At 40.2% G+C, this 22,319-nt stretch overlaps 1 protein-coding gene across 7 annotated transcripts in view; it reads left to right on the forward strand.

The window, feature by feature from the left end:
• Nucleotides 1-22,319, forward strand: part of sema6bb (sema domain, transmembrane domain (TM), and cytoplasmic domain, (semaphorin) 6Bb) — a 247,084-nt gene that overhangs the window by 83,951 nt on the left and 140,814 nt on the right. The window contains exon 1 of one of the 7 annotated variants that reach the window (XM_060932575.1): nucleotides 17,987-18,182. The exons of the other annotated variants lie outside the window; for them this stretch is intronic. The gene's annotated coding sequence lies outside the window, so the exon portion shown is untranslated. Of the gene's footprint in view, nucleotides 1-17,986; nucleotides 18,183-22,319 lie in introns of those variants that run through there. 7 annotated transcript variants of the gene reach the window in all.

Genomic DNA, 22,319 nt, shown 5'->3' on the forward strand with positions numbered 1-22,319 from the left:
GTGAAGGAGGTGTGGCCTCTGTGTCTCAGTCTCAGTGAAGGAGGCATGGCCTCTGTGTCTCAGTCTCAGTGAAGGAGGCGTGGCCTCTGTGTCTCAGTCGCAGTGAAGGAGGTGTGGCCTCTGTGTCTCAGTCTCAGTGAAGGAGGTGTGGCCTCTGTGTCTCAGTCTCGATGAAGGAGGCGTGGCCTCTGTGTCTCTGTCTAAGTGAAGGAGGCATGGCCTCTGTGTCTCAGTCTCAGTGAAGGAGGCGTGGCCTCTGTGTCTCAGTCTCAGTGAAGGAGGCGTGGCCTCTGTGTCTCAGTCTCAGTGAAGGAGGCGTGGCCTCTGTGTCTCAGTCTCAGTGAAGGAGGCGTGGCCTCTGTGTCTCAGTCTCAGTGAAGGAGGCATGGCCTCTGTGTCTCAGTCTCAGTGAAGGAGGTGTGGCCTCTGTCTCTCAGTCGCAGTGAAGGAGGTGTGGTCTCTGTGTCTCAGTCTTGGTGAAGGAGGCGTGGCCTATGTGTGTCATATAATCCTAACAGGAAGGTGCTCAGCCAATCATCACTCTCTGTCTCTCTCTGTCACACGCGCACACACGTTTGTTCAACATTGGTCTTGACTCAGTGTGTGTGTGTGTGTGTGTTTGCTTCAACCCCAAGGCAGGTTTTTTTTTAGAGAATAATCACTTTGAGTGAAACATATTTAAATTTGCAAATCCTCAGAGCCATTAGCCAAAACATTTCATTATTTATGATTCGGAGTTGGATTATCTCTCTCTCTCTCTCTCTCTCTCTCTCTCTCTCTCTCTCTCTCTCTCTTTGCTGTTTCCCCTGGCATGCATGCTAAACACCATGCAGTAAGTGTGTGTGTGTGTGTGTTTATCTCTTTATTACTATCTTTGTCTATCTAGCTTTCTCTGTCTCTTAATAGTTATGTCTCTTACTTTCTGTCTGTCTTTGTGGTGTTCTTTCTCTCTCTTTTGTGTCTGTCTCTGTGCTGTTCTTTTTCTGTCTGTCTCACTGTCTAACTCTTAATTCCTTCTTCCTGAAGGTCTTTTTCTGACAGTCTGTGTGTATTTCTATTTAGGTATCTCTCTCTTTGTCTGTTGATCGCGGTTTCTGTGCTGTTCTGTCTATCTGTCTGTCTCTCTCTCTCTTACTGATTGTCATTTATCTATCATTCTATCTCTTATCTGTCTATCTGACTCTCTGTTTGTCTGTCTGTCACTGGGATCTGATTCAATTCCTGATCTGTGGTCTCTTTCTTGGTGAAAAAAAAAGAACTTTCCGCACAAGTGCTCTCTCTCTCTCTCTCTCTCTCTCTCTCTCTCTCTCTCTCTCTCCTACTCTCTCTTTACGTATTCACACTTCATCAGTCCTCAGTATTATATTTGGAAAAAAGCCAAAGTGCTCCTCATCCTCTCTTTCTCGCTGCTTTTCTCAAATAGTGTCTCAGGAATGTGTGTGCGTGTGTGTGTGATGTTAGACTCAGCCGCCCGGCCTCTTGATAGCGTTTGATAAAAAACCGGCGTCTCTTTGGGCCGTCATGTGTATTTAAACCCTGTGTCAGTGTTTAAGGGCGAAACATTAGATCTGATTTACAGCTGAGTGTGAGAGACGCACACGAAACACTGGACAACATCACAACAATCAGAACTGACGTGTGTGTGTGTGAGAGAGAGAGAATAGTATTGTGTGAGGAATGTTAGTGTTATGCTGCTGCTACATAGGCTAATGTTGCTAATAAGTAAGAGAAGCATATAGCTATCATTTTATTTCACACACTTCAAAGTTTGCATAAATTTAAATTTTTTTTGGTCTAAATAGCTATTTTTTGTGTTTAAATTCTGTGCGTGTTTGGTTTTTGCTCACTAGCATTTGCTATCTCGCTAATACAGCCAGCTAACACATATTTACAGTTGATGAGTGAGCTAGCACTCCTTCTATTCATTATCTATTCATAGGTTCAGAATAGAATACAATAGAATAGAAATGAGGACAAGCTGAGAATTAGATTTTCATTCATTATTTTGTTAAAACATATCCATTTTAACCTGGATTTAATATCTAGCTACCTTTTCTAGATTAACTAGCCATAGTGTTCTGTTTGTTTTATAGCTAATTTAACAGATTAGAGAGCTAGCTAACCTTTATGTTCCGCGTGCCAGGCCTAGCTAGCTCGAGAGTTCTATTTGTTGTTAGAGCATAGTGTTTTTAACATTGTGCTAATGTGAGTTTGAGGAATTACAAAGTAGTTAGCTGATGTAGCTAGGTTTTTAACCCAAACTACTAAAACTCCTGTGTTAGTTGTTTATTTTCTTCCTAATTGGATTTGGCAGAACTGGATGAAGAACCATCACACTAATGAAGGTCATAGCGAACTGAAACCTCCCTAAGAAAGGAAGTGATGAAAGAGAGAAGGAAAGAAAGACGGCTCGGTTCAGAGGCCAAGTATCTCGGGTCAGCGTAGTCCATTTTGCCAGAGTGCGATGGAAAGAAGTCGGACATTTTGGCCTCCTGCACTTTTGCTTTTACGGCTTTTTCCCACCATTAGCGCATTCCGTTCATATCTGACACTCAATCCTGCTAATTTGTTTTTCTCTTCCTCTCCCCAACCGTGTTTTTTTTCTCTACTTCTTCTTTTCTTCTTTCTTTCTTGAACACTGCTATCTTTCTTCCATCCATCATGCCTACTGTGACTTTTCAGAACAGTCTGAACGTGAATGTCGTCTCTGCCTCGTCCTCCCCGGGCGTCTTTTCATGATGCATGTGATTCATCACGTGTTGTGGCGCATTAGAAATTATTTTGTGCGCCGGCGGTTTTCCGCTACGAGAGTTAATTATAGATCAGCATTACGGCTGACATGTTCATCTCCAAAATCAAACCGGACAGATTCGTGCCCTCAGCCGTCTTTATTTCTATTGGAAGTGATGCGCTGACAAGTCGGAGGGAACTGGGGTACACACTGAGGAATGAAAAGACGACCTGAATCTGAGCTGAATAGCTGAATAGAATACAGAAGTGCAGATGCTTCTGAGACATGAATGATTAAAAAGGGAATCAGGAGAGTTCACACTGAAAAGTGCATTTTAGAACACAAACTAGTTCACTCTCAAACTTGAGAAATTATTTGAGGAAGTGTAAAAAGTAAACAGGGATGAAATTCTAGAACATTGGCTAGAATATTCTGGAAAACTGAATGGTGCTTTCTAGAACACAAACTAGTTCACACTCGAACTTGGGCTGGAAAGGAAGTGTTAAACTGTAAAAAGTAAATGGGGCTGAAATTCTAGAACATTGGCTAGAACATCCCAGAACACTGGATGGTGCTTTCTAGAACACAAACTAGTTCGTTCTCGAACTTGGGCTGGAAAGGAAGTGTTAAACTATAAAAAGTAAATGGGGCTGAAATTCTAGAACATTGGCTAGAACATTCCAGAACACTGGATGGTGCTTTCTAGAACACAAACTAGTTCACACTCAAACTTTGGCTGGAATGGACATGTTAAATTGTAAAAAGAAAATGAGGATGAGGTCCTATAACATTGGCTAGAACATTCCGGAACACTGAACAGTACTTTCTAGAACACAAACTAGCTCACTCTGGAATACAAGCTAGAATAGAAGTGCTAAATTGGAAAAAGTAAACGGGGTGAAATTCTAGAACATTGGCTAGAACATTCCAGAACACTGTATGGTGCTTTCTAGAATATGAACTAGTTTACTATCAAACTTGGGCTGGAAAGGAAGTGTTAAATTGGTAAAAGAAAATGAGGATAAGATCCTATAACATTGGCTAAAACCTTCTGGACACTGGATGATGCTTTCTAGAACACAAACTAGTTCAATCTGGAACTTGAGCTAAAATGGAAGTGTTAAAATTGAAAAATTAAATGGGGATGAAATTCTTGAACATTGTCTAGAACATTCTGGAACACTGGATAGTGCTTTCTAGAACACAAATTAGCTCACTCTGGAATACGAGCTAAAATGGAGGCGCTAAATTGGAAAAAATAAAATGTGGATGGGGTGGCACGGTGGTGTAGTGGTTAGCGCTGTCGCCTCACAGCAAGAAGGTCCGGGTTTGAGCCCCATGGCCAGCGAGGGCCTTTCTGTGCGGAGTTTGCATGTTCTCCCCGTGTCCGCGTGGGTTTCCTCCGGGTGCTCCGGTTTCCCCCACAGTCCAAAGACATGCAGGTTAGGTTAACTGGTGACTCTAAATTGAGCGTAGGTGTGAATGTGAGTGTGAATGGTTGTCTGTGTCTATGTGTCAGCCCTGTGATGACCTGGCGACTTGTCCAGGGTGAACCCCGCCTTTCGCCCGTAGTCAGCTGGGATAGGCTCCAGCTTGCCTGCGACCCTGTAGAACAGGATAAAGCGGCTAGAGATAATGAGATGAGATAAGAACATGTAGATGTAATTCTAAAACATTGTCTAGAGCATTCTGGAACACTGAATAGTGCATTTTAGAACACAAACTAGGCCATTCTGAAACACACGCTAGAGTATGTATGAGTGTGTTATAGTTAAAAAAAAGAAGAAAATGATACATTTTTTAGAAAATTGGCTCGTTCAATCTGGAACACTGAATGCTCCATTCTACAACACTGACTTTCACATGCTAGAATCCAAATTAGGTTATTTTGGTACAGTCCCTGGAATGTTCTAGAACACTCAACAGGGCATTCCACAACATTACATAGTACAATCGAGTTCATTCTCGAACAGGGGTTAAAAATTTGTATGTGTTTATATGGCTGAAGTTTATAGAGGGTGTAGCTCTTGAAAGCTGTCTAGTACATTCTTGAACTATGGTTAGTACATTGTGGAACGCTGAACTGTAAATTCTAGAGCACTGGCTAGTTCACTTTGGAATATGAACTAATATCTAAGTGTTAAAGCAGAAAAGTGCGGATGTATTTCTAGAACACTGGCTAGTAGTTCTAGAACAAATGATGTTGCATTCAGCAAAATGGGCCAGTATATTCCAGAACATCGGAATAGCACTTTCCAGAACACAATCTAGGTCATTCTGGAACACGAGCTACCATGTGTGTGTTCAAGCAGATAAAGAAAATCGGGATGTAGTTCTAGAACGCTGGCTGGTTCATTCTGGAACACATAATGTCGCATTCCGCAGCACTGATTCAAGCACATTCTAGAAAACAGATTTGGTCATTGAGTGTCTTTCTAGAACACTGGGTACTGCGTTCCACGCCACTCAATAGTACAGTCTAGAACACTGGCTAGCATTCAGGCGTTTGGGATTTCATTTTAGAACATGGGTTGGAATATGGTATGTGTTTACATGGGTTAAGTGAATAGAGGGTGTACCGTAGGTCTAGAACACTGGCTAGTTTATGCAACAGAAATATACATCCGTATATTCTAGAATGTTGGTGAGGTTATTGCACAACGTACATACATTCTAGAGCACTTGCTATCATGTAGCTGTTAAAGCTCTAACCAAACACAGAGTGTAGCTCTAGTACAGTGTGCAGTAATCTCAGCCGTATTTTTATTTCTACTGGAAGCGACACACTGATGACTTGGAGGGAACCGGGGACTCTGTTCTCCAGAGGAATGAAAAGGGGACTTGAGGTTGAGCTGAATAGCTGAATAGTTTGATGTACAGCAGAAGAGAGGACATGAATGATGAAGTAGGGGTCCAGTAGAGTTCACTGTACACAAAAGCCTATATTAAGCAGTTTGGCGTTGTGGTATTGGAAGCATGAGCGCGCACTCATGACCTCCTGCCATGGGAATTTATCTCAGTCCCTCTGCGCTACAGTCAGAACGCAGCTTAGCGCCCGCACCATTTGGAAAAACAAAGCCATTGAAAACAGTGTAGTAGTGGGTTCTAAACTTCAGGAAAGGGCCAGCACTCCATACCTCGAGTACCACCAGATCACATGACTCGTGTTCATGATGTAGGGAAGAGATCACTTCAGTTCTGTCTTGTGGCAAAACTCAAGTGGGAAACGAGAACACAGTTTGTGCTTTCACAATACTGGCTCAAGTTCATTCTAGAACAGCCTTTCTCAACCGGGGTGCTGCGGCACCCTGGGGTGCCATCTGGCTTTGTTAGGGGTGCCGTCAAAAAATTATATATTCTAACATTGAAATAAATAAAATAAATTAAAATTCCAAAAATGATAATAACACTAATGCAGATCATCGCCGCCTCATGCATCATCAAAATTTGTCTCACGGCCCCCTTTCCCATGTCACAATGTCACTGCCGGGGTCAGCGTATGGTCAGCGTGACTGCGTATATTTTATATGGGGGTGCCTTGAGAATTTGCATACTTCTGAAGGGTGCCGTGACTGAAAAAAGGTTGAGAAACGCTGTTCTAGAACAGAGTCGAATGTGTGTGTGTGTGTGTGGGGGGGGAGCACCAGTAGAGGGTGTAGTTCCAAGCCGCATACGAGTACATTATGGAACACTGTATTTAATAAATGTAACTGTGGAACCAGAACAAAGGTCAAGTTCTAGAACACGGGTACAATGACCAGTAAGTTCTAGAAGTATAAAATATAACACATACGGTACCACACATTATGAAAGACTGAATTGTTCACTCTAGCTCATTAACATCGAAACATGAACTACATAGAACGTCCATATTGAACTGGAAAACTAGAATGGGGTTGTAGTTTTTATAGAATCTGCTAGTACCTTCTCATTTATTGCCTAGCACCGAATGGTGCGTTCTACAACATTGGCTGGTACATGCTGTAACACGCAGCAGTGCATTCTAGAACTCAGACTGGTTTGTTCTGTGACCCTAGATATAATGGAATGTATGTTACAGTGTGAAACGAGAACAAAGGAAATGTTCTAGAATGCTGGCTGGTTCATTCCCAAACAGAGAGTAGTTCATGCTAGCACATGAGCTAGAATGTACAGTATGTTTTCAAGCGTACAGAGAGTGAAGTTCTAGAACACTGTCTAGTACATTCTGAACAGTACCGTGTAGAACGCTTCATTGGACGTTCTAGGACACCAGGAACTTCATTTTGGAACATGCGCTAAAGTGGGAAAACAGAATGGTGGGTGTGGTTATAGAACCTTCTTGTCAAAGGGTTCTAAATTCTACAATAACCAATAGTACGTGCTACAACACAGATTAGTACATTCTGGAACGATGACGTAACAGTGCATTCTAGAGCCCAGGCTATTTCGTCCTGAAAGACGAGCAGGAATCTGTTGGGTGCTGGAGCAGGGTGTCTGTTCTAGAACACTGTCGAGTTTGTTTTTAGATAAACACCTTGACTAATTAACAAACGGGGTGGGGTGGGGGCTTTGTGAATGTTGACTCCAAAATTTCTTCAAAACGGCAACCCTTCTCAGTCTAGAACCCAACAGGACACTGTTGCTATGGTTACGCCTCAGACTCTTGTTCTTGTCGCGTCTCATTAAAACCATTTTCATACACCGCGGTGTATTAATCGATCTGTTCTGTGTAATTAAGATTAATGCTTTACTGTCGTAATTAAACCGATCAACATGAACTGAGCCTGAGCTGTTATTAATGATTATCACCATGGTTATGGCGTGATCTGTATGAGTGAAAAAAGAAAAAACAAAACAGAACATAAAAGAGATATAACAGGCAAGACCACTGCCTTGTCATGGGGTTTATGGTTATGTTTTAATGCAGAACATCCACAAAACAATTTGTTCCTGTAACTGACTGTTAAATGTTAAATAAACACATTTCTCCGATGGAAAACTTCACCACACCAACAAGGACACGTGTTCTTATGGGGTTTGCACCGTATATGATTAAGTCCCTGTTTCTATAGAAACGAGAACCTGTGATTTGTAGCTGCTCTACTGTCCGAGCTGCTGTTAGGGAAAATTAATCAACACCTTCTGACCGATCAGAATTGAGAATTCAGCAGCCCTGTGATATGAGAGAAATTATTTGCTATATCGTCCTGTCAGGATGATAAATGAGCGCGTGAGATACTTCTTCTAAACATTACCGCCCTTCTCGGCCACGACATGACATCATCATTCCTGTGGGAGTGATCGTCACATGTGTGGATCACATGACAAAATGGAAAAAATTTCCTCTAGAAGCGATACAAACGCAGATGAAGAGAAAATGGTTCAGGAATGTTTAAGGTTTACTCGAAGAAAATCTAAAACCTATGCTACATTCTGGTTCCTCTCTGGGGTTCTATCACTTCACGGCCGTCTTTCGGGGGCTCATTAGTGGTCCAGACGTTGGTTGCTGTCCAACATCTTAGCCACAAGCAGCTGAAAGCTAAAAGTGCTGTATAAATAAAATTCTATTCCACGTTGCACACTAAGTTCTGGATGCAGATTGGAGCTCAGCCAGTGGCTCCTTATTATAGAACGGAATCGTCCCAAAAAACAACAAAACCAAAACAATAAAACCTCCACATCAAAGGCTTAATTTATATCCAGTCCTGCGTGTATCAGTATGATAATTTAGAAACCGAAACCGCCTCGTATATCAATCCATTTATCCGTATGTACTCTCTCTCTCTCTCTCTCTCTCTCTCTCCAATTCCATTAGCAGTGTTTTATCTGGAACACACGTAATCTCAGTTTGCTTTCATATCCACTCGTGATTTATAATCTTTTCTCGTCGGCGTCTATAATGAATTTTTTCCCCACCTCCACTCTGCATGTCATCAGCATATTTCTACCCGGAGGCCGCCTGTCACCGAATTCACGGCATTTGCATGTCACCGCTGTCCGAACAAATGACGAAACGTAATGAAATGCGTGATTAGCATGCACGGGGAACGCTCAGGCTTTGTGTCTTCGCTCTGTTTTTTCAGCATCATCCAGCATCATTATCCTTCCTTTTATTTACATACTCGTGGAAGACACGGCTAGCTCGTTAGTTCGCCGACGATAATAAAAAAGAAAGTAAATGTTGCTGGTTTATTTTTAAAACCAGACGAAATGCATTTTTTCACCGAATCATCATGCTAACTCTGTACTGTATATTTTTATTCATTCTTCTTGCTTGTCCTATTCATTCTCGTTAGTTAGCTTGCAGTCTAATCGCTAAATAAATATACTTTATTTTAATCATCCTCCCATCATGGTGCTTTATTATCATTTTCTAGTTTTTCCTCAGCATTGATTTCCTGTTTATTTGACTACATGTAGCATACAAGACTAGCTAGTTAGCATATTTAGCTAGTGTAAATGCTCGGGGGGGGGGGGGGGGGAGTAATAAAATAAATAAATTTTACACAAAAAACAATTGTTTCATTGTTTTCTGATTTATTTAACTTTAGCTTTCATGGGACACTGAAAACTAGTCAGTTAGCTCGCTAAATCTTAGCCAGATCATTATTTTAAATAAAAGGCTAATTATATTTTCACAGGATAATCATGCTAACAATTAGCAAAATTTACTCATGATTATATTTACTCATAATTTTTTCTCATCACTGTTTCGGATTTGTTTAATTACACGTGATAAGGCAATTTACATCCAAAACAGAATTATTTTGAATAACAGGCTAAATATGTTTTAGCTGAGTCATCATGCTAACTTGCTAACAACATGCTCTATTTTTTCAACTCTGAATGCTACAGTTGCTTGTTAGCTACCTAATACACAAACAGTTCATTCTCTATTTCCTTTTATTTGACTACGTTATCCTGTTTTCCATATGCTAGCTAACATACATAAAATATCAAATATAAAACAAATACAAACATGACGGGAAAGATATATTATTCTTTCTTTTTTTTAAAGAACAGAGTGATCTAATTCAGTGTTTAACTTTCAGGGGGAAAAAGTGTAAACAGTATGCAGGTGGAATATTAGCATGACTAGCATGACTAGCATGCTAATGAACTGCACAGGACATGTTTCTTAACTCTGGTATATCACTTCAAGTGTTTTTCTTTTTATTTCGGTGCATAATTGATGGCTAGCGTGATCCTGCGGGAGCCAATTATTTGTTTGCTAGCTGATGTGAACAAGCTGTGAAACGAATGTAAACATTATACAGCGGGTATTTTTGGTACTTTCTGTCAAATAATGATGCAATGTAATGTAATACTTTCCAAATCTTCCAGAAACATGTCCACACAAACACAGCCGGTTGAGTGAATATATTTTTCAGAATTCTGTGAATGAGATGTAGCTTCGCTGGAGTGTTAGCATCATATACACGAGCATTATGTTCAGAAAGTTTCTTAGCCTCCTTTGTATAATTTTTCCAATTAATTAGCTGCATGGGGTTAGTACAATTACAAAGATTACAAAGTTTTAGCCCAGCAGAGGTATTTTTAGCCATGACCTACACTACTGTTCAAAAGTTTGGGGTCACCCAGACAATTTTGTGTTTTCCATGAAAAGTCACACTTTTACACTACGTTCACACTGCAAGGCTTAATGCTCAATTTCGATTTTTTTGTGAAATCCGATTTTTTTGTGAGGTCGTTCACATTAACAAATATATGCGACTTGTATGTGATCCTCAGTATGAACGAAAAGCGACCTAAAAGTATTCCGCATGCGCATTGCAGGATACGACGACGTCACGCAGTGAGCATGGCCAGTGTTTACGGAAGTAACCTAAAGTTTCCTGTGTATGACAGTAGCCAGCCACCTGGCGATGATGCAGTTGTTGTTGCGACGGAGCCAGAACATGCACAATAGCCTGATGTTAAGGAGGAGGTTGAGAAGGAAGAGGGCAAGGGTTTTGGCTCAGGCGTTCTGCGGGGTAGTGACTGCAACCTCTGTTCAAAGGAACATCAAAGCCATGTTGCTGTAACTTTTTTTGAGAGACCCGCCGCCTACTTCAGCGCAGAATAGTGACGTTTGTGGCTTGTTGATGACGTGTAAGTCGGATGAATGCGACCTGGCGGTTCAGACTGAAGTCGCATATGAAAAGATCGGATAGGAATCGGAATTAGGACCACATATCCAAATGGCCTGGGTCGGATTTAAAAAAAATCGGATCTGTGTCGTTCATATTGTCAATAAAAGATCGGATACAGGTCACATATGGGCGAAAAAATCGGATTTGAGTCACTTCAGCCTGCAGTGTGAACGTAGTGTTATTTACCACCATAAGTTGTAAAATGAATAGAAAATATAGTCAAGACATTTTTCTGGCTATTTTGAGCATTTAATCGACCCCACAAATGTGATGCTCCAGAAACTCAATCTGCCCAAAGGAAGGTCAGTTTTATAGCTTCTCTAAAGAGCTAAACTGTTTTCAGCTGTGCTAACATGATTGTACAAGGGTTTTCTAATCATCCATTAGCCTTCTGAGGCAATGAGCAAACACATTGTACCATTAGAACACTGGAGTGAGAGTTGCTGGAAATGGGCCTCTATACACCTATGGAGATATTGCACCAAAAACCAGACATTTGCAGCTAGAATAGTCATTTACCACATTAGCAATGTATAGAGTGGATTTCTGATTAGTTTAAAGTGATCTTCATTGAAAAGAACAGTGCTTTTCTTTCAAAAATAAGGACATTTCAAAGTGACCCCAAACTTTTGAACGGTAGTGTAGCTAACGTAAACAAGCTGTGAGGTGAACGTAGGCGAAATCCTGCACGTGTTAGCATGTCTTTCATTAAATAGCACCACACTCCCCAGGAGCAGGTGAAGCTAATAGCAACTTTGCGTTTCTAAAACAAACACAGGTGGTTTTCCTCTTGGTGGTCTGAGCAGCATTTAATGGAATTCTGCGAATGAATGAAAACTACGACCAGATGTTTGCCGTAGCTTGCCAGAAATGTACAGTGATTAGCATTCTCCTGCTCAGTTTTTCCACTCTGGCCTTCTCCCAGTGTGCACCAAGTGATCAGGCGCTACACTATTGGCAATAGATCAGTCTTCATTAAGGCTTTCTAAAGGCCCCCGCTTTGCGTTAATTGGATTAGCGATTTGTTATCTATGCTGTCAGTTAGATTCTCAGTGGGTCGGGGGAGATTACAGCCACCGTGTCGCGCCTTGCGTTTCCCTCCAATTGATCATTTAATGACTTATTTAACAAATTTCCCACCTGTGATTAGATTGATTCAGTGAAAATGGCGGTGTGAAGGAAATGTAAATGAAACCATGAGCCGTCATTTGCTCATCATATTTATTACTAAATTCCTCGTGGCGTACGTCTTGACTTAATTGAGTTATCTTTACAGTATGTATACCACAGTGCTGCTGAATTCTCAAATCAAGAGGTGTTGATTTATTTTCCAAAGCAGTAGTTCTGGCTGTAGTATATAAAAATTATATATTATACACACACACACACACACACACACACGAGTGTTTTACTGGGAAATACACCACTCATATTTTTCATCCGAGCTCCATCTGGGACATGGAGATCCCAAACCGTGACATAAACCGCTATCTGTCACTCGTGAGGAAATCGATGATAAATTGATGTTTTGATAAATTTGGTGACTTTTTGTTTATGAATGTTTTGGTATAATAAAAAGAAAATTACACATTCGCTTGAAGATATGAAGTTTATCTTCTCGTGTTGAAAAACTCACATTTTTCAGACGAAATACATCACGGATCTGAGTGACATATTTAAAGGGGAACTGAAGTCATTTTTAAACTTGCTTTATTTCTTAATTATCGTGTTATTCAATTATGTTTTCAGTTTTAGTAACCTTATATCGTGACTCGTATTGGCAACTAATTGCAATTAAATATTATACTTATCGGCCTATTCGGTTTTTAGCCGTGTTGAATTTAGTGCGTTTGGTCCACGGCAGGCGTCGCTTATCCACGCGATCTTCACGAGACTTGTGTGAGACTTTGAAATGTGAAGTGTCAGCCAGGTGTCAGTGCCGCCATTTTGAAAACTGTTTTCCAAATGAAATATTACACAAAAACGAGTTTAAATGACGATTACTGCCGACTTTTTTCAAACTTTTCTGATTGCTATCAAAACAAACAAAACTTCTGGCTTGATTACATCAGCATTCAAAAGAGGGCGCGCACATCTTTTTTTGCGGTCGCACTGAAAGAAATCAGATTAAAAGTCTCAAATTTGATTTAATAAAAGTCAGCAGCAAAGAAGAAAGTATTCAGCCTTGATTTAAAAAAAACTGAAAGATGCACTTTGTATTTATTAATATGGGAAATACGCTCAGTATAATATGGATTTATCACAAAAACACATGCACGTATTTATATTTTGAAACCCACCAGCCATTTGATCTGGCATGTTTTAATTGTGCGACAGTAATGACGTAAATACCAGTGTGACGGACTAGTGTCCAAAACCTTTTTTTCATTTTACCAATGAGCTCACTATATAGTCCTCTATATAGTAATTCCCTATATAGGGAGTAGGGAGTAGTGAACGAGTGAGCGATTTCGGACACAGGGAACGTTGGTAGATGTTGGTCACTTTGATTTCCGCTGTACGTTTTACTTCCGTCCTACGATGTCTCGCACAGGTCTCAACGAATCTCGTTGACGGCCATCGCTTTGACATACGGACTGATATATTACAGACCATATTTCAAACATTCATAACTTGCTATAGCAGCGACAAAATAGCGATCAAAAATGCATTCCGATATTTAATAAAATGAGATAAATAGAATTTTGATAAAAATGTTGCCTTCAGTTCCACTTTAAATAATATTGTATGACTTTTTTTCATGGGATATCAGATATATTCCATTCAGATATATTCCATTCCATGACACTGAATGAGTCGAAGACGAGTAGCTGAATGGAATATATCTGATATACCACGAAAAAAAGTCAGCCAATATTATTATTATTATACATACACACTCTCTTCATATCAGCATTCTCGAAGGCCAATGCTAGTGCTTAATTTGAGGGGGAGCAAGCCGGAGCGCGCTCCGGAACCTCGGGCGTTGGCTCCGGCAGCTATTTACACTGGATCCGGTGATCCGACACCTCTTTTGACTATGTAACAAAAAAAAAAAAAACCCAAATAATTAAATAAAAAAATGCAGGTTTATTTAGTGTTAATGTCTGATTTTGATATCTGTCTTGTTGGTGATTTCTCTCATGAAACGACATCCACAAAATATCTGCAGATGAACTTAATTTGCAGTGTTATTACAAAACATGCCCAGCAGCGCAGCGCCCCGCCCCGCCCCCTTTTTTTCCACACCGGAGCCGCTCATCCTCTGCGCTGCGGGACCTCCCACTTTACAAATTAAGCACTGCCTACAAATAAGTGTTCAAAACAAGAGGAGCATGTATTTGTCTCTTAAACCCAGGCCGTTCCCTGTAATCTGTCACAACGGTTGGAGAAAGTAATGGCAAATAGTGAGTGCACAAACCATAGAAGGTAAACTGTACACAGCGCCAGGGCAGTGTGATGGTATGTCTACTTTTAGATTGTGTTAGCTTATCAATGAACACACTCGTCACTCGACGAGTTTCACGTCTTTAGGACGGATACTTAAATGTGTGTTAGGTATTATTGTTGCAGTCTAAGCAGTCATTGTAGCAGCTCGATGAGCGAGAACCGAAAGGGTCTGTGCCATAAACCGTTATTTCTGTACGGCGTTGCTAATGTGTCATTACTGTTGTTATTTCTCCCTCTGCTCGCCCTGTAAATGCCCTACGTCGCTGGATAGCGAAGGTGTTTTCTGCATCTCGCTCCTTTTTCTTGTATGTTCTCCGTTTGTCGCCTTCCTCGCATTCAAACCAATTCGAGCCGAAGTCCGCTACATGTCCAAAATGGTGGTCGCGTTTACGAAGGTCACGTGACTGAAAAGGGTCTATAGCATTCATCAGTAGTGTTAGCGAATGCTAACAAAGCAGTGCTAACGACCAAGAAGCTAAGATTTCTGTCTTCAAACTCTTCTTCCACACTGCACGCTCACCACAGTATTTTTCACTCATACTTAAATATTCATTTCCCTGAGTAATTTACGGAGTTACTTTTAAAATCAACATTGATAGCTACACATAATGGAGCGACCTGGCAGCCAAAATTCTCTCAAAATCTTCCGTTTTTAATGAAGCAAACCTGGCGGCCATGTTTGTTTACACATTACCACAGTTGCTCGCTATCGCAGAAGTTTTACGTCTCTGATGTGTAATGTCATGTTGTCTTGACAACCATGCAATATCGTAAACCATATTCAACGCTCATTCTCCATTGGGTAGAGTGACGTAATAAATGTAGGATAAGCGATATGCTAACAATATTTCATGCTATCAGACCAAATGAATGAAACCCGCTAGAAGGGAATAGAACACGTTTTTATTCCATTGAAAAAGTGTCCTGTGTGTATAATAATTCCTGATATTTCACTCCGATGACGTCACTCCCAGTGTTTTCCCGCTGACTAGACGTGCGTTGTCAAAATGGTGAACCGGTTCAAAATTAAAATTCTTCTGATTAACTTGCTTTTTTTTGTGGATGTGTCCATATAATATAAAGAACATTCCACAGTGGCAAATATGTTCACCACTCGAAGATAAACTTCACATCTTCGCACAAGCGTGTAATATACAGTGGTGCTTGAAAGTTTGTGAACACTTTAGAATTTTCTATATTTCTGCATAAATATGACCTAAAACATCATCAGATTTTCACACAAGTCCTAAAAGTAGATAAAGAGAACCCAGCTAAACAAATGAGACAAAAATATTATACTTGGTCATTTATTTATTGAGGAAATTCATCCAATATTACATATCTGTGAGTGGCAAAAGTATGTGAACCTCTAGGATTAGCAGTTAATTTGAAGGTGAAATTAGAGTCAGGTGTTTTCAAACAATGGGATGACAATCAGGTGTGAGTGGGCACCCTGTTTTATTTAAAGAACAGGAATCTATCAAAGTCTGATCTTTACAACACATGTTTGTGGAAGTGTATCATGGCACGAACAAAGGAGATTTCTGAGGACCTCAGAAAAAGCGTTGTTGATGCTCATCAGGCTGGAAAAGGTTACAAAACCATCTCTAAAGAGTTTGGACACCACCAATCCACAGTCAGACAGATTGTGTACAAATGGAGGAAATTCAAGATCATTGTTATCCTCCCCAGGAGTGGTCGGCCAACAAAGATCATTCCAAGAGCAAGGCATGTAACAGTCAGCGAGGTCACAAAGGACCCCAGGGTAACTTCTAAGCAACTGAAGGCCTCTCTCACATTGGCTAATGTTCATTAATCCACCATCAGGAGAACACTGAACAACAATGGTGTGCATGGCAGGGTTGCAAGAAGAAAGCCACTGCTCTCCAAAAAGAACATTGCTGCTCATCTGCAGTTTGCTAAAGATCACGTGGACAAGCCAGAAGGCTGTTGGAAAAATATTTTGTGGATGAATGAGACCAAAATAGAACTTTATGGTTTAAATGAGAAGCGTTATACCAGCGAATTCTAAAGGAAAATGTCAGGACATCTGTCCATGAACTGAATCTCAAGAGAAGGTGGGTCATGCAGCAAGACAACGACCCTAAGCACACAAGTCGTTCTACCAAAGAATGGTTAAAGAAGAATAAAGTTAATGTTTTGGAACGGCCAAGTCAAAGTCCTGACCTTAATCCGATCGAAATGTTGTGGAAGGACCTGAAGCGAGCAGTTCATGTGAGAAAACCCACCAACATCCCAGAGTTGAAGCTGTTCTGTACGGAGGAACGGGCTAAAATTCCTCCAAGCCGGTGTGCAGGACTGATCAACAGTTACCGCAAACATTTAGCTGCAGTTATTGCTGCACAAGGGGGTCACACCAGATACTGAAAGCAAAGGTTCACATACTTTTGCCACTCACAGATATGTAATATTGGATCATTTTCCTCAATAAATAAATGACCAAGTATAATATTTTTGTCTCATTTGTTTAACTGGGTTCTCTTTATCTACTTTTAGGGCTTGTGTGAAAATCTGATGACGTTTTAGGTCATATTTATGCAGAAATATAGAAAATTCTAAAGGGTTCACAAACTTTCAAGCACCATTGTATACTATATTTTTATTCTTTAAAGACTAATCTATCGTCTCTTATTTCAACCTTGTTATCAATGTGTCTGATGTTGTTTGGTTGCTAGCAAGAGAGCAAATTCACCAAGTAAGTTAGCTAGTTAAGCTAATCTAGCCTCCTGACTGACTCTGTACCGCCATCTCGTATATGTATCGTAATTAGCAATTGTTTCATATTGGACCTCCGTCGTCCATTGGGAGTTCAACGCGTCTGAATCGGTGGCTTGCAAGAGCGCTAACTCACCAAATAAAAAGGCTAACCCCATCCTGTATACGTACAATTAGTGGTTGCTTTAATGTGGTGTAATTTTTTCTGGTGTCCATACAGAGGTTGGACTACTGGTCAATGATGCAAATTCCAGTGTTTAAGTATAAAAGGTTTGAGCTTTAGTGAGCTATGAAGAGGCTGGGGGATGCCACGTCATGCATTTGAACTCACATTTATTTCTCGTCGCTCGTTAATACTCGGTGAGCCGTTCAGGGAAACTCTGTAGCCCCTGGATTTGTGATTATGCTAATGCTAATTGAAAGCGTGAGGTCTGACATTTAATCCGAAATCAAGAGTAACAGCATCACAATGGAACTGAAAATCGTCCCTCATGACTCTTTTCTTCTTCAATCTCACGTTCTCCGGTTCTCCTTTCTGACCTCTTTCTTTCTTTCTTTTTTCTTTCTTTCTTTTTTCTTTCTCGTCTTTCATGCAAACCGATGATTATGCTATAATTTGCTGCTGTTAGCGTGTGTGTGTGTGTGTGTGTGTGTGTGTGAGGCCGCCTTGTTCAGACATAAATGGGGGAATTTTAGAAATGTCCTGAAAAGATGGTGAGTCCTGATAAAACGGTGTGACTGGATTCCCACAATGCTTTTGTTTGTCCGTGTGTGTGTGAGCTTCACACACACATCCCACACTTTTGACAAATGACTTTTGGCCTCTTTTGCATGCTGTAATGTGATCATAGGGAAATCGGAGCAGATTTGTTTGATGGTGGTTTCTTTTTAATGAATAATGAAACGCAGGCTGCCGCATTCAAATCCGAGCGAACGTCTCGCTAACGTCGCTCTCGTTTTACGCCCCGTTTGTTTACTTTGGCACCGTGAAAGCGAGAAAATGAGTTTCACAGCCAAATTTTTTAGCAGATGTTAGCAGTGTGTTGGCCACCGGAGCTGAGTGATAGCAGCAGAGAAATAAATCTTCATCATGTGTTTATGAGCTGTTCCTGCACCATCGTCTGGACTGGGTTTGTATTTTCACATTTTGTCAATAATAATAATAAGGGTTCTGTATTTGTAATAATTTATTCGTAAGTTGTTCGTAGGAACATATACACAAGAAATGTGGTGGTCATGAAAACCAAGTTGGTTAAAACGTTCTTATCCTTTGACAGTTTGTGTTAATTTAAATATTAAATTAAAGACGCACTAACAAGAACGACAATTAATCAGCTTCGAAATCGTATAATTGTTGAAGATTTATTGCGATTTTATGTATGGATTAATCTGTAGATTAAATCTCTTCTCTGTTTCAATTGCCAATTGAAAACCCTGTCATTACCTGTTAACAACCTGAAAAAGATCTCTCACTTAAGATTGAATTAGGACAAAAGTAATAGCGCCCGGGGGGGGGGGGGGGTGTTCGTGTATATCTATGGTTTATGTTGCATCGGCTGAAATGCATGACTGAAAGATACAGCGCATGCCACTCTGTGAGCGTTACCTTTTATGGTGTTTTGTGGGCGTGGTTAAATGTAAAATGATTGTTTGGGTAATTTATGGCTGATTGATATTCATCAAGCCCTGTGATGACCTGGCGACTTGTCCAGGGTGTACCCCGCCTTTCGCCCGTAGTCAGCTGGGATAGGCTCCAGCTTGCCTGCGACCCTGTAGAACAGGATAAAGCGGCTACAGATAATGAGATGAGATGAAATGATATTCATCAGCACGCGCACACAAGAACCAAAAAATAAATAAATAAAAATCAGTAAAACTTCTGGGAGTATGACAGGAATTTTTAGTGAAATGGTAACGAAAATATTTACACAACTTCACAAAACTGAAGTTTAATTTAAGATATAATTATGTTGTTTCAGTGATTTGTTTTTAAAGGAACACTATTTTTCTCAGGTTAAATATACAGAATAAATGTACCAACTGAATTCCCTTAATGTGGTTTTAATCCAGAAATATGTTTTTGGATATAGTTTTCATTCTACTTTATGTTGTACAGTGTGTTTTTTTTTTTTCTGCATGTCTGATAAATTGCTGCTGTAATATAATTTCCCAGCTTAGGATCAATAAGATCAATCAATCAATCAATCAATCAATCAATCAATCAATCAATCAATCAATCAATCAATCAATCAGTCTGTCTGTCTGTTGTATAAAGAAATGCACCCAAACTGGGAGAAGAGTACTACATGGGAAGAAAATAAGTACAGTATGAACTGGAAGGTCACTCTGTAGCGTAGAGTTCATTCCTCCGCTGAGCCACATACTGTTTTATCAACATCAAAATCCTATCAGTCGGGGATAATACTAAAGCTTCTAACAAATTTCATCCAAATCCGCTCACTACTTTTTGAGTTACGTTGAGAAAAGAGAACAAAATCCCAGATCCACATCCGTATCCCGAGTTGCATCAAAATCTAGTCAATTGTTCTTTGGCACAAATCCGTTCACTACTTTTTAAGTTATGTTGAGAAAAGGTGAACAAACAGAGAAAAAAACACAACATCCTCCAACATGGCTAGTGAAAGAAATTAGAGGTTATAAAAAAGAGAGACCTTTTTTTCTTTGCTGTTACTGATATCCAAACCTCGAGTATCAGCTGATATCGATACCCCGGATATCCAACACTCTTTAATTTAACTTAAAGCTTTAAATTGTTTTTCTTTTCAACTGAAGCAGTTCAACTGTTCCACACAGAAATCATTAGACTGTAAATGTAATCAATATAATTTATTATAAGAACAACATAACGTGTATAATGTAAATAGAACCAAATCAATCCAAACAAAATTATGTTCCAAATCCAGTTCCAGACTTTGTACGTGTTACAGGATCAGATGTGTTTTCTCTGATGGCACTCCCACTGATTTATGACAGTATGGATGATTTGTTCGTGTATTTACGGCAGCACTGCTACCTGCTTAACCGTGCTCACCAAAGCTCACATCACACTCACTGGCCACTTTAATAGGAACACGTTCTTGACTCTAAGATCCCTGTTCTTGGCTGCAGGAGTGGAACCCAATGTGTTCTTCTGTTTTCTGTTGCATGCTGAGATGCTTTTCTGCTCACCATGGTTGTAAAGAGTGATTATATGAGTTGCTATATCCTTCCTGGCAAAAAAAAAAAAAAAGCTTGAACCTTGAACCGATCTGTTCATTTCCCTCTGACCCTCTCTTATCAACAAGGTGTTTGTCTCCACCCACGGAACTGTCGCTCACTCACTCACTGTTTTTTGTTTTTCGCACCATTCTGTGTAAACTCGAGAGACTGTTGTGTGTGAAAACCCCAGGAGATCAGCAGTTTCTGAAACACTCAAACCAGTCCATCTAGCTCAAACCAACACTCATACCACAGTGAAAGAAAGTCACGCAAAAATTGAGATCACAAATTTTCCTGTTCTGATGATTGAACATTAACTGAAGCTCTTGATTTGTATCTGTATGATTTGATGCATTGTGCTGCAAGAAAAAGTGCAAAAGCAGGGGGCGCTAAGGTGCCATTTTAGCTCGAGTACAAATAACAACAAAAAAATGCATCAAAAATATATGTAATCAGTGCGTCTCACGTTTTCTTCGCAGACACAAAGGACACGTGGGATGACGTGTCCAAAATAAAGAAGCTTCGTAAACGTTGTTTCAGTTCCCGCCTTTCCATGTCATTTTAAAATCTGATCGTAATTTTAAAAAATGTAGATACAAATATTATGTGTGCATAATTATGTGCTTTTGGCGCATGCGTGACTATCAGCTATGTGGAAATTCTCCAGGAAAAACATCGTGATGAAAGAAACTGGAGAGAATTTTTTTCTCCTCAGGAAAGGAGGGCAAAAAATCGCAGCTTGTGTTTACCTTTTTTTAATATAATCCCCTGCATCTCTGCTGAATGTTGTGCATTTAAACAAACCGGTGGGTTCGAACACCGCGATGTGTCTCTGTCCTGGTTTTCTGCACGGCAGTCGTAATTGTCTTCACTGATTGCTCTTTTTTTGCGTCACAGTAATTTGCGCTTCATTTTCTATTTTTGTCGACTGTTCAGCCAGCTCTATTGTTTTCAGTGATGATGCACAAAAGTGTCTCACTCACACACACACACACACACACACACACGGTTAGTTTGCATTAATTAACCAATAAATAACCAGCGTTCTTCACACACAAACACACACTATCCCACACGTCCCTGTTTTACTAATTAGGCCGAGAAAGGGGCGGGGCTTACTTTAAACTTGATCAGCCACTCACAGACTTCATGCGCTTTCTGATTTCAGGAACTGACGTACCTGGGTCAATAAGGGGCGGAGCCTGTTTACTCAATTCAATATACTATGACATCATGATGCGAGCCCTTTTTCAGTTTTCTGTCTTCACGTCCTAATCATAAACACATATTTATTAAAAATGCTTATTTTAATATTCTTATATGATATAGTTATGTATTATATAGTGATTAGTGATGTTATTTATGTTATCTATAACTATATACATCGCTTAACTTACAAATCAGGACTCTGGATGTTTGATTGGTCCACATGAGGAACCTCAGGAACCAACAGGAAATGTTTTGGCTTTGACTTTTTTTTATTTGTAAAAAATAAATAACAACAACAAGATCTGAAATTTCCCTACAAAGTCAAAACTTTCAGATCGTCCGCTTCCTGTCGGGACAACTGGTCCTCAAGACGCACACACACGTTCACTTTCTGTAATCTCTCTCTCTCTCTCTGATCTCTCTCACTCTCTCCCTCTCTCTCTCTAATCTCTCTCTCTCTCTGATCTCTCTCGCTCTCTCTAATCTCTTGCTTCTTCTCTCTCTCTCTAATCTTTCACTCCTTCTCTCTCTCTGATCTCTTGCTCCTTCTTTCTCTCTCTCTCTGATCTCTCGCTCCTTCTCTCTCTGATCTCTCGCTCCTTCTTTCTCACTCTCTCATCTTTTGCTCCTTCTCTCTCTCTCTGATCTCTCTCTCTCATCTCTCTCTCTAATCTTTCACTCCTTCTTTCTCTCTGATCTCTCGCTCCTTCTCTCTCTGATCTCTTGCTCCTTCTTTCTCTCTCTCTAATCTTTTGCTCCTTCTCTCTCTCTGATCTCTCTCTCTCATTTTTCTCTCTCTAATCTTTTACTCCTTCTCTCTCTGATCTCTCTCTCTTTCT

This window comes from Neoarius graeffei, chromosome 10 (assembly GCF_027579695.1).
Source record: "Neoarius graeffei isolate fNeoGra1 chromosome 10, fNeoGra1.pri, whole genome shotgun sequence".
Taxonomy (NCBI): domain Eukaryota; kingdom Metazoa; phylum Chordata; class Actinopteri; order Siluriformes; family Ariidae; genus Neoarius; species Neoarius graeffei.